Here is an 11,436-nt window from a genome sequence, read left to right as displayed (position 1 = left end):
GAAAGAGGAAATATTCATGTCATTAAGATATTTCACGTCAAAATTTTAGAATAAATATATGATTATGCCCCATTAGTGAGAGAATGAAATTACATTGTCAAGTACTATAATCATGCCTTGATTAAATCAGTCCTACCCTTGTCTCAAGTGCAAAATTAATGACAAAATTTCATTTGCTAAAGGATCAAATGGCTTAAAGATTTGTACGAACTTCACATAATACATTTAAATGTACAACTTTTTTTAAAAAAAATAAAGACTCATCCTTTTTTAAAGTGTATCTATTTCTCCTTGAGCAAGAGAGACATATATATGTACTATATATTGCAATATCAATGGGATCATTTATTTAATTAAAAAAAAACTATTTGAAGTATAAAAGCGCAGTTCTCTCCCCAAGACCAGTCACTGAACTCACTTTCTGCTAAAAATAGAGATGAACTGTTTTGGTAATGAGAAATTTAGAAACAACCCATACAGAAGAAATCTCAGTACTCTAACTGCAGTTTCTATGAACCAGGTGCTATAAGATTATATTTGGGGTACCAGCAGAGGCGTAATGGTTACACCACTGGATTCCCGCGTAGTCTACCATGGTTCGAGTCCCTATTTGGTGACTTAAAACATGCCCGGCGCGTGTGCGTGCATGCCCAAGATCCCGAGAGGAGAATTGAGAAGGGATTACAGCATGGTCATCCCTCAGGTGATGATTTTTTGTATATATATATATATATATATATATATATATATATATGGAAGTTTGACTTCACTTGGTTCTTTGGAACTTAGGGACATACTTATATGTCCAAAGAACCATATATATAGGGTGGGTAAGGGAGGGAGACAGCATTCTAACAGGCTTCTGATATTCCACTCCATGCCTACCATAATGAGTATTTAGGGAAGTGGTAACTGTAATCTATATTTGTTTTTAAGATATTGTTTCTTCTGTACTTAAAATACTGAGAGAGCATTTAAGTGATCATTTCATACAGATATACTGCCCGGGTTTGAATTGGGTTTGCAGATGCTATTTTCCTTGTCTATTTAGTCAGTAAGAGGTCTCGATGGGATGTTTCTTAGAAAACAGTTGTGCATTTGACTTATTCACCTATTCAGAGAGAGAAATCAATGTTTATAGTCATACAGAAATACCGTGAAGACACCAGTACACTTCATTGTCAGAAATAGTAAACTGTAAATAGAGTAAGTGGCTTTTATATTTCCTGTATTGACATTTGAAAGTATCAAGAGTAATCCTTGTGAAAGGTGAATTCAGTGCTGTGAGACCTTTAAGTCTGTATATCCAGGAAGTTCATTCGCTCATTCAAAAAATATTTGTGCTTTGGAACAAGTCATTAACAAATAAAAGTCACTACCTTTGTGCTGTACAGGATACAAAAACAACAGACAGGAAGATAAGTGATAGTCTCATCTTTAACAAACTCACAGTCAACTAGGAATGTTGAGAAATCATTAAAATCTACAGTGAAAGGTCAGTAGGCAATAATAGCAATAAAAGAAGCACAACCAAGTGATTTGCTAAATCAGAAAAACCAATGTGTACTTGCGGGGTTAAAGATACTATTGGTGGCATGTGTATTAAACTATGGTAGGTTAAACACAAACAGACAAAGATGAAGACCATTAAAGCTGAGAGTGAAAATGATCAATTTTAGGAAAGAATATTTGAGCAAGAGTAATTACTTCCTATATGGCTGGAATAGAAAATTGTTTTATTGGGCCAGTCCCATATTGCAGTGGTTAAGTAGACTATGCATCAAGATCCATATGGAATCCACATGGCTGATCATGGTTTGAATCCTTGTGTGTGTGTGTGTGTGCGCACATGCATGTGCACGTGCATGTGTGTGCATGCCCCAAATCCTGACTGGATGGGAAAATAGAGGAAAATATATTGTGATGTGACCATACCCTATGGGGAGTACTGTCTCTCTTTCTGCCTAATGTACATGCCCTCTAGAAATTAAAAAAATAATAATAATAAACATTTTATCTATAAAATCCTGATTTATGAAAATCAGGGAAACACTACTTTCAAAGTACATAAAATGGAATTACAAATACTCTTTAAAAATAATTATTAGCCCTGTGGCCTACTATTTAAAGGAGGTAGATCCCATATAGCGACCTACATGATTTAAATCTCAGTCCCGGTAGTTTGAAAACCACAACAGACAGGGACCAGCAGTTAGCATAATGGGTATGTTACTGGACTCCCACGTAGTCGACCCTGGTTCATGTCCCGGACCCGGTGGTTTAAAACTCACACCGGGCACGTGTGCACGCGTGCCCAAGATCCTGAGAGGAGAACGGAGGAGAAGGGATTGCGGCATGGCCATCCCCCCTGGGGGGGTGGTGGTGGTGGTGATTTCTTGCTTTCTATCTCTCTGTCTCTCTCTGTTTGTCTGGTGAGCACACGCGTCCTATAGCAAAAACCTCTCCAAACAAACAAATAAACAAACAAAAAAACCCACAACAGACACATGTGCATTCATTTCCCAAACTGAGGTGGAGAAACGGAAGAGAAAGAATTTCAGCATGAAGTACAGTTTTCTTCTAGGAATGTATGCAAAGACCAGACTTCCTTAGCCCTCTCATGTCTCTGTACCAGGGGGAACCCTTGCTATTAAAATCAGGGTTGATAAGTTGCAGTGACACAACAGTAACACAACACTCGATGATGCCAAATCCATATGAGATGGTCCTGGATTAGGATTTTGAGGTTTCTGTGTGCATGCTTGAGGTGGGCATGTGTGTTCAAGATCCTGAATGGTTAGGCTGGGGATGAATCATAGTGTGAAGAACATATTGGGCTGCTTCTATCTCCCTCTCTCACTCTTTTTCAGTCTGTGTTTCTCATGAAAGAAACAAGCTTAAGAAGAAGAAAAACTCATGACTAGCAGATGGTGTAATGTTTACATTGCTGGACTCTCATGTAGTTAACTGTGGTTCATGTCCTGCACCTGGCAGCTTAAAATTTACACAGAGCGTGTGTGTATGTGTGTGCCCAAAATCCTGAGAGGAGAATGGAGGAGAAGGGATTGCAGGGTGGCCATCCTTCCTAGGGTGTGATTTCTTGCTTTCTGTCGCTCCATCTCTCTGGTGAGCACACAAACCCTCATAGCAAAACTCTCTCAAAGAAAAAAAAAAGCTGAAAGTAGACTCCCATTCATATTAAGATCTGTCTTTCTGAACAGACTTGAGAACAATAGGTTGAAAATAAGCAACATCGCTAGAATAATTTATTTGTTTTATTACTTTTTTTGGGGGGTGGGGGAGAAGTTTTTGCTACAGGGTAAGTGCGCTCGCCAGAAAGACAGAGAGAGACAGAGAGAGAGAAAGCGAAAAATCCCCCCACCAAGGGGGGATGGCCATGCCACAATCCCTTCTCCTCCATTCTACTCTCAGGATCTTGGGCACACGCATACACATACCCAGTGATAGTTTAAGCCACCGGGTTCAAGATTCGAACTGCGGTGAACCACATGGGAGGCCAGCGACATAGCCATTGCACCAACTGCTGGTCCCAAATAATTTATTTTTAAAAAGCTATTTGAAGCAAAAAAGTACAATCCACACCCTATGACAACTCATTGTCTACTAAAAATAGAGATAAATTGTTTTGGTAAAGAGAAATTTAGAAATAGCTCATACAAAACAAATGCCAGTACTCTAATTGCAATGTCTTAACTAAGTGCTGTAAGAATATATTTGAAGGTTTGACTTCCATTCTTCCTTCACATTTAGGGAACATCCCACCCTTTTGTCCAACACTCCGAGCTTATTATACATATATGAATGGCAGGATTTGTCCTAGGTCAAAGGATAACACTTTTTATTTATGTATTTATTTATTTTTTTGTATAGGGCACATGTGCTCACCAAAAAGAGAGACAAAAGAGTGAAAAAGAACTTACCAGGGGAGATGGCCACACAGTAATCTCTTCTCCTCTACGCCCTAATCCTTGTGGGATTTTGGGCATGGATGTACATACATTTGGTGTGTTTTTCAGGCCACTGGGTCCAGGACTCACACTGCACAGTCTGTCATGTGGGATCCAGCTGCTTTAACCACCGTGCCACCATCTGGCTCAATGTAATTACTTTTTGTTTGCTTGTTTTAGATTTTTTGCCACAGAGATAGAAAGTGAGAAATCACCCCTGAGGGGGGATGGCCCTTCTCATCCATCCTCCTCTCAGGATTTTGGGCACACAAACACACGCTCTCAGCATGAGTTTCAAGCCACCAGATCTGAGACTGGAATGGCAGTCGACTATGTGGGAATCCAGCAATGTAACCATTACATCATCAGCTGCACTCACAATACAACTGCTTTTAATAAACTGAAATAGCAGTACAAATTTAAGGAAGTTTTCTTAGTGTGAACCCTGCCAGTTCTTTCAATCTTTCTTTTTCTCTTCTTACTGGTAAAGTATGACTAATGTCTATGCTAACTCATTAGACTGTTTTGAGGGAATTAAGAGATAAAGGTTACACTTTTACATTTTTGATAAATTATAAGATACATTAAAATACAATTTCCAACTATGATCATTGCTGTTATTGTAATATTAATAATAATGTTGCATGCCTTCCAGATGGAAAGTTTTTATTGATTCAAAATACTTCTAATTTTTGCCTTCTTATTGTTTTAATACATACACCTTAAATGCTTAAAATTTTAATCTGTTGGTATAGTTCAATTGGATGTTTATACATTGTGGAAAGTAGAAGATTATTCAACATACTTATTTGAGTACTTTACTAGAAACTTTCAAGATAGTAAAGTTAGAGAGTCCTAGTCTAAATTATGCTAGATCTCTTTAAAATAATGTTTTTGCAAATTGGGCAAATAGCAATTACTAAACATAATACCAACAGTGATAAATACTCTAATTTCAGCCTGTCAAAAACTAAGAGAAGACTAAGAGGAAGTGCATGATAGGAAACATCTGTTCCCTTCTCAGTCCTACTGAGAAATGATGAGGATACACCTTTTGACAATAAATAAATACATGAATAATGAATAGAATAAAAATCTAAAAGCAAGATTTTTTTTTGTCACACTGCCTTACTGAGTTGGAGAATGAATCTGCGATTCAAAAATATGAAAGGGGTGTTCCCTAGTGATTAAAACACAATAAAAAAGCTTTGAATAATTGTATTTCCATTTTCCAGCGAAGAGATTAATGAGAGCTTAATTTAGAACTTTAAAGGCAAAAGAATTAACAAGGTGTATCCCTAGTGAGTAAAATTCCAAGCCATTTTGCAATGATAATCCTTTGTCTTTAACATTAGAAAGACTTGTTTATACCTTATAAACAAGGCATTGAAAGATATTTTTATTGAAAGTTCAGTTACACACACACACACACACACACACACACACACATGCACACACATAGTATTAATGTAGATAATTACATGTAACTGGCCTTTATCAAATTCAGAAAGGGGCCAACCCTGTAGCCTAGTGATTAAATAGAGCCAGATTCCATATGGTGGACCACAGTTCAATTCCCTGCCCAGGAGGTTTGGAAAACATACTAGGCACCTGTACCTGTGTACCCAAATCCCAACAGGAGGAAACAATGGAAGAGAAGGGATTGTGGTGCAACCATGCACCATTGAAGGGTGTTTCTCCTTCTCTATCTTTCTCTGTGTGTCTGTCTCTCCCTGCCAATCGTATGTGCCCTTAGGCAAAAAAATTCAGTTATCAGGAACTTTAGATGACTATCTGTGGTGAATAGTTACATTTAGCTGGTGGTTTTCATTCTACAGAGTACAGTTCAGAGCTTAGAAGTTTAAATTGGCAAAGATAGCTTTAGAAAGGGAAGCATGATGAAATGTCAGGCAGATAGAGAAAAGGACATGGTGTGTAAAAGTTACAGGCTAGATGATCAGATCCTGAGTAACCAAGTCGCAACTTAGTTGAAATTTATTTGCTTAATAGTTAATCCTTTCTAGTTATGCTCATATTGAAATCCCATATGATTTGAAGCAAACTTCCAAATCTATTATAAATCCCGATATAAGAGTATTGTGAAATATTAAATACTTTTTAAAAAATTTGCTATAAGGCACGTGCACTCTCTGGAGAGAGACACAGAGACAGAGAGGGAGAGAGAGAGCAAGCATACCCAAGGTAGATGACTATGCTACAATCTCTTCTCCATTCTCCTCTTAGGGTTTTGGGCATGCATGCACACACACCCAGCAAGTTCTTCAGGCTGCTGGTCCAGAACTCGAATTACTCGGTTGACCATGTGCAGTACAGCCGTCTTAATCATCATGTCACCGGCTGATACAGATAATGCTTATATATTATCTACTTAATTTTACATTGATGAGAGATGTCTAGAAAATATTATCACCTTATCAAAAATCTCAGTCACTTAATTTCAGTCTGTTCTCAAATTTAGACCCTATATATATATATATATATATATTTCTATTGCATAAAATAAAGATCAAATATAACATTAACACTGAATGAATAGCCTGTAAGTACAATTTTAATCCATTTACCTTAGACATACCTTACCTTACTAGTTTTTTAAACCACTGAACTTCTGTATTGCATTAGTATTTGGTGGCACTTTTGTCGTGTAATATCAATTCCATTAAAAAAGAGACATAAAAATAAAATTTTAATTTTATATGGCAGAATAAAACATAAATCCCTTTAGTAAAATGAGTAGATCACAATGGAGTAAAAACTTGTCGTGTAATATCAATTCCATTAGATTATAATGAAGTTAAAACTTTTTTTGACTTAGCAAACCAAGAATTGTACAAATTATATGTAAGAAAACAGTTAATTAATATTTTTAATCTGATTAACTAGTGATTTCTGTCATATCCTGAATCAAGCTAAGTGAGAAATAGAAATATAAGTTTGCTTGTTTGATATTTCGGGTGAACTTTAGTCCCTGTGAGGTCAATGTATATGTGACACACTTGGAATTATTCACCAATTACTTCCACACCTTGTATACACTAGAATAAAATATTGCAGTGACTTTTTTGTCCTTAGGAAAGAATCACAGCTCTGTATTTACTCTACGCCAAGCTGAACATGTTCACACACCTCAATTATTGCTCATAATGCAATATATAACACACTATCTACATTAGCTCTACAAACAAAAGAATAAATGTTACATATATTTAGAATGCCACTGAAAGTAAATTATTCAACAGTTATGTACGTTGAGCACTCATGGCTACATGGATTCAGCTATGGAAAGAAAACAATACAAATAGCCACTAATGTTAAAAAATTTAAATTTCACATGAGACATAATTTGAGTTGCACCTGGGAATTCATCATGACTCCTGAATCTTAGTCATAAGAACCAATAAATTTCCCTTTTCTTGCCTAAGCTTCTTGGATAAGATAGTTGTTGCTCATAACAGAGAGAACCCTGGCTAAATGAACTTATTGCCTGCTGTCAGGATTTAATAAAGAGGTGAAACTGGATGCACTAAGTCTGGGTATGAAACAAGTTTAAAATTTAATGATTTCAATAATTATGCTATCATATATTGCCTTATCATTTACTAATTGAAAACACGTTGCCAAAATCAGTAGTTTGTGTTGTTTTGTTTTGTTTTCCCATAGGGTGCGATTGCTCACTGGAGAGAGACAAAGGGAGAAATTGAAAAATCACCCTCCTCTCCCCATGGGGGATGGCCATGCCACAACCCTGTTTTCTCCATTCTTCCTGGGATTTGGGGCATACATACATATGTGCTCAGCATGATTCTCAAGTCACCAGATCCAGGACTCCAGCCGTGATTGGCCATGTGGGAGCCGAGCACCTCAACTACCATGCCACCTTCTGGCCTCATCAATAGTTTTCTTAACTGTCTTAATAATTCTTTGAAATTTGTTTATTCCCCAATAAGTTCTAACCATTTTTTTTTCTTTTACTGAATTTTGGGGCAAATCTCATGACCCAAATCTTCTTTTTGCCAGAGCGAGAGGTACACTTAGTATGTTTGGATTTTAATGAACTGGGTCTCAGTATTCAGTGTTGCCTGAATGACAGTGGTTTGCATTTTTTTCTTGTTATAGGAAAAACCTTATCCCTAATGTCCAAATGCCATTTCATCCACAAAGCCTTTACTGTTTCCTCCTTTTCCTCCATTCCCAAGGGAATTGTTCTTGATAATGATGATTATTTTTGGTGTATTTCCCAAACTCCCTGCTTTTTCTAATATCTTGATTTAGCAATATAAAGATGAATTTAAATGTGTATTGGGAATTATATTAGTTCGCTAGGGCTATCATAGTAAAATACTATAAACTGGGTGGCTTAAACAACAGAAATTAATTTTCTTACAGTTCTAGAAGGTAGAAATCCAAGAACAAGTGTTCAGTAGTTTGGTTTTATTCAGAGGTTTCTTTCCTTGGCTTGCAGATGGCCTGCTCACTGTATTCCCCATGGTCATCTCTCTGTGTTGTCTGTAGTCTAATCTCCTATTTAAAAAAAAAATAGTTATATTGGATTGGCTCACCCCAAACATCTCATTTTAATTTATCTCTTAAAAGATGCTGCCTCCAAATACCATCATATTCTGAGGTATTGGAGGTTAGGCCTTCAACATAGAATTCTGGGGAAGAGAGATATAATAACAACTCAAGTTTTCTGCTCCTTCTTCATTCTTCTCTTATAAAACGAAAACTATGAGAGAATGATCCTCATATTTCAACATACACACCATGCAATACATATATTTGAAATTATAATGCTGGGCATGCTACTTTGGGATTAGATTACCAAATTAGCATCAATAATCATATATCAAGTTGAAATGGCTGAATGGACACATCTTATAAACCACACTCTATTACACATATCAAAGTCATTTTATTGCACGAAAGGATAAATGCTTACTCTTGTATTTTCCCAGCATAACAAGTTATCACTCTGCCCTGGAATTTGATAGAAAATGGTCAGATACGGAGGATCTATTGCTGAGTGAAGTAAGCCAGGCTATGAAAGAAAGATATTGTATGTATCCACTCAATATATACCGACTATCCGCACTCTATAATAGAGAGCAAAAATTCGGAGGACATAAACACAGTGAAGGTACTTAATGAGAATAGGACAGTGTGGAATGGGGTAAGTGAAGAGAAGAGGATAGAGAAAGATAGCAAGTGAACAATAGAGAGACAGGACGTTAGTGAGAAACAGATAGGGGTTATTAACTGTTGATGATGACATGTATAGTATTCTCAACTGGCTTGGTCTGAGAAGTATTTCATGATGGGCAAAGTATTTTTACAAGCAAAACGAGAAATAACAATTGACTGTTTTATAAAAATAATTAGAATAATAAAAATAATGATTGGGGAAAACAGAAAAGATATTGAATGTTGAAGTGGGGAGATTAATGTCTCTGTACTGACTGACATGCATGGCATTCCCTTTTGAAAAAACAATGTAATACAATGTAAAGTTATATGTAATCCAATGTAATATAAAGAAGATTATAATGATAATAAAAATAAAAATAAAAAAAAAAAAAACAAGTTATCACTCTGATAAAAAAACTATTTCTGTAGGGTGTTATTTTTTCTCATATGCCTCCATTTTCAAATATTTAAGCTAAAATGTGCATATTCCTGACTGCCTTGTGCTTTTCCCTTGTTCTGTTTCATGTGCAACCAGGACATTATTTCATCTGGTATTTCATTTAGCTTTGTGGCTTTCTCCTTTGCAATAGGAAGCATGGAACTCCTCTGAACTTTTCTTTTGGAATTTCTTTGCTGATAGAATTCCTGTTGCCCTAGAGCAGATTGTAAATGGAAAGTCTCTTATTAGATTCTTGTCCTTTCAGCCTGTGAGTAGTTAGTAACTTTAGAGTACAATGACATGAAAGAAGTGGATGCTCAATCTGTCCCTGCAACTGTGTACTCACATGAATTCTGTATTTCATTTTATCTTCAATTGATGGCAGGCTTTCTGTTTCTGACTGACATATGTCAAGCTGTACTGAGACCAGAATTTTCCAAAGCACCCACAGGACAATCTCATCATGTATCCAATGACTAAGCATCTTCTAAAATATCTTGATGCCTAAGAAAAAATACATGAATAAAAGGTAAAGAATTAATAGAGACAAAATAACTACTATAAATTAGTTTCCCCCAGGATTGAGATTGCCAAATTCAGTTGTTATTCATTTTTTGCTCTGTCACTCACTGCCCGGACAAGTATTATGCCTCAGTTTCTTCAAATAGGGAATTAACATTCCTTAGAGTATACATCATACTTAACCAATAATGGTAATGACTTGGACAAATGAAAGTGAGTATAAATCCTGAGTGCATTCCACACACCAATGAAAATAATAATTACCTACTCTATGAAGGTTCTCACTAAATAGATTCTCCAAAAGAATTGCAGTTATGATAACTGGAAACAATAGAAGGCAATTTCAACCTAAGATAAAATTAGTAATTTAAACCATGAGTCAGGGGCTGAAATGTATTCTTTTTAATTGCCAGGTTCTTCACTTCTAAAATTTGTCTACTATATCAATTGTTGTGCAGTTCTCTAAATTTTTATACAATACTTTTGAATGGATAAGAAAATGTCTGCAGTTAATATTTTATGTAACAAGACATAAAATAATTCACTGGGAAAAATTTTATGTCTGTCTTTACTTATAATTTCCACTTTTTTTTCCCTTTCAGATTTCTCTGTTGAGGAAAGCAGACCAATAATACTGAAGGAAACACCTTCGGAAAATTTAGTAAATTTATTTCTAGAAATCCTAGGTACCCAACCATCTACTTTTTTCAGATTTTATTTCTCTTATTAAGATTTTTTTAAAACTCATGATTGGTATTTAACAAAAATGATGTTAAAAATCAAAAAATATTCTTTTAAGTGTTATAGGGGAGAACCAAATCCAATCCCTCCTTTTTTTCTGTTTTAGGTTCATAGATGATACCCCTATAGCGAAAAACGGATTAACAAGAGAAAAGCACACAAATGTAATTCGTGTAAGCTTTACTTGACAAGGGAGTCTTCACAAATGAAGATCCAAAGAAACAGGGGAACACGTGTGTTTCTATAGGCAGTCATGCAGAGGTATAGTTGGAAGACAAAAGAGTATGATCTAATGGTAATAAACCAGGTAGGACTTAGCAGAGCTTGTTTGTTCAGATTCTTCTTGGCGTCTCTGAGTCTTTGAGAATAAGGATGTTCCTTTCCTCTGGGTATAAGGTGGGCACCTCTGTAATGAAGGTTTATGACCTACTTCAGAAGGTCATATTATTCTTTCTTTTTTTTTTTTAATTATCCATTCACTTATTTTAATTTGACCATACACACACACACACACACACACACACACACACACACACAGAGAGAAAGAGAGAAAGCAAGCCA

The 11,436-nt window shown here is 35.9% G+C and overlaps 1 long non-coding RNA gene across 1 annotated transcript in view; it reads right to left on the bottom strand.

Annotated features, from left to right (window-relative positions):
• LOC102471868 (uncharacterized) overlaps window positions 1-11,436 on the bottom strand; it is a 21,530-nt gene that overhangs the window by 8,906 nt on the left and 1,188 nt on the right. The window contains exons 2-3 of the long non-coding RNA XR_337559.2: window positions 9,959-10,116; window positions 8,374-8,510 (exon numbers count right to left, since the gene is read on the bottom strand). This is a non-coding gene — a long non-coding RNA (uncharacterized LOC102471868). The remainder of the gene's footprint in view (window positions 1-8,373; window positions 8,511-9,958; window positions 10,117-11,436) is intronic.

Source organism: Tupaia chinensis, unplaced genomic scaffold (genome assembly GCF_000334495.1).
Source record: "Tupaia chinensis unplaced genomic scaffold, TupChi_1.0 Scaffold147312_1, whole genome shotgun sequence".
NCBI lineage: Eukaryota > Metazoa > Chordata > Mammalia > Scandentia > Tupaiidae > Tupaia > Tupaia belangeri.
The sequence above is the reverse complement of the archived record's forward strand: the minus strand, read 5'-3'. Positions and strand labels throughout refer to the sequence as shown.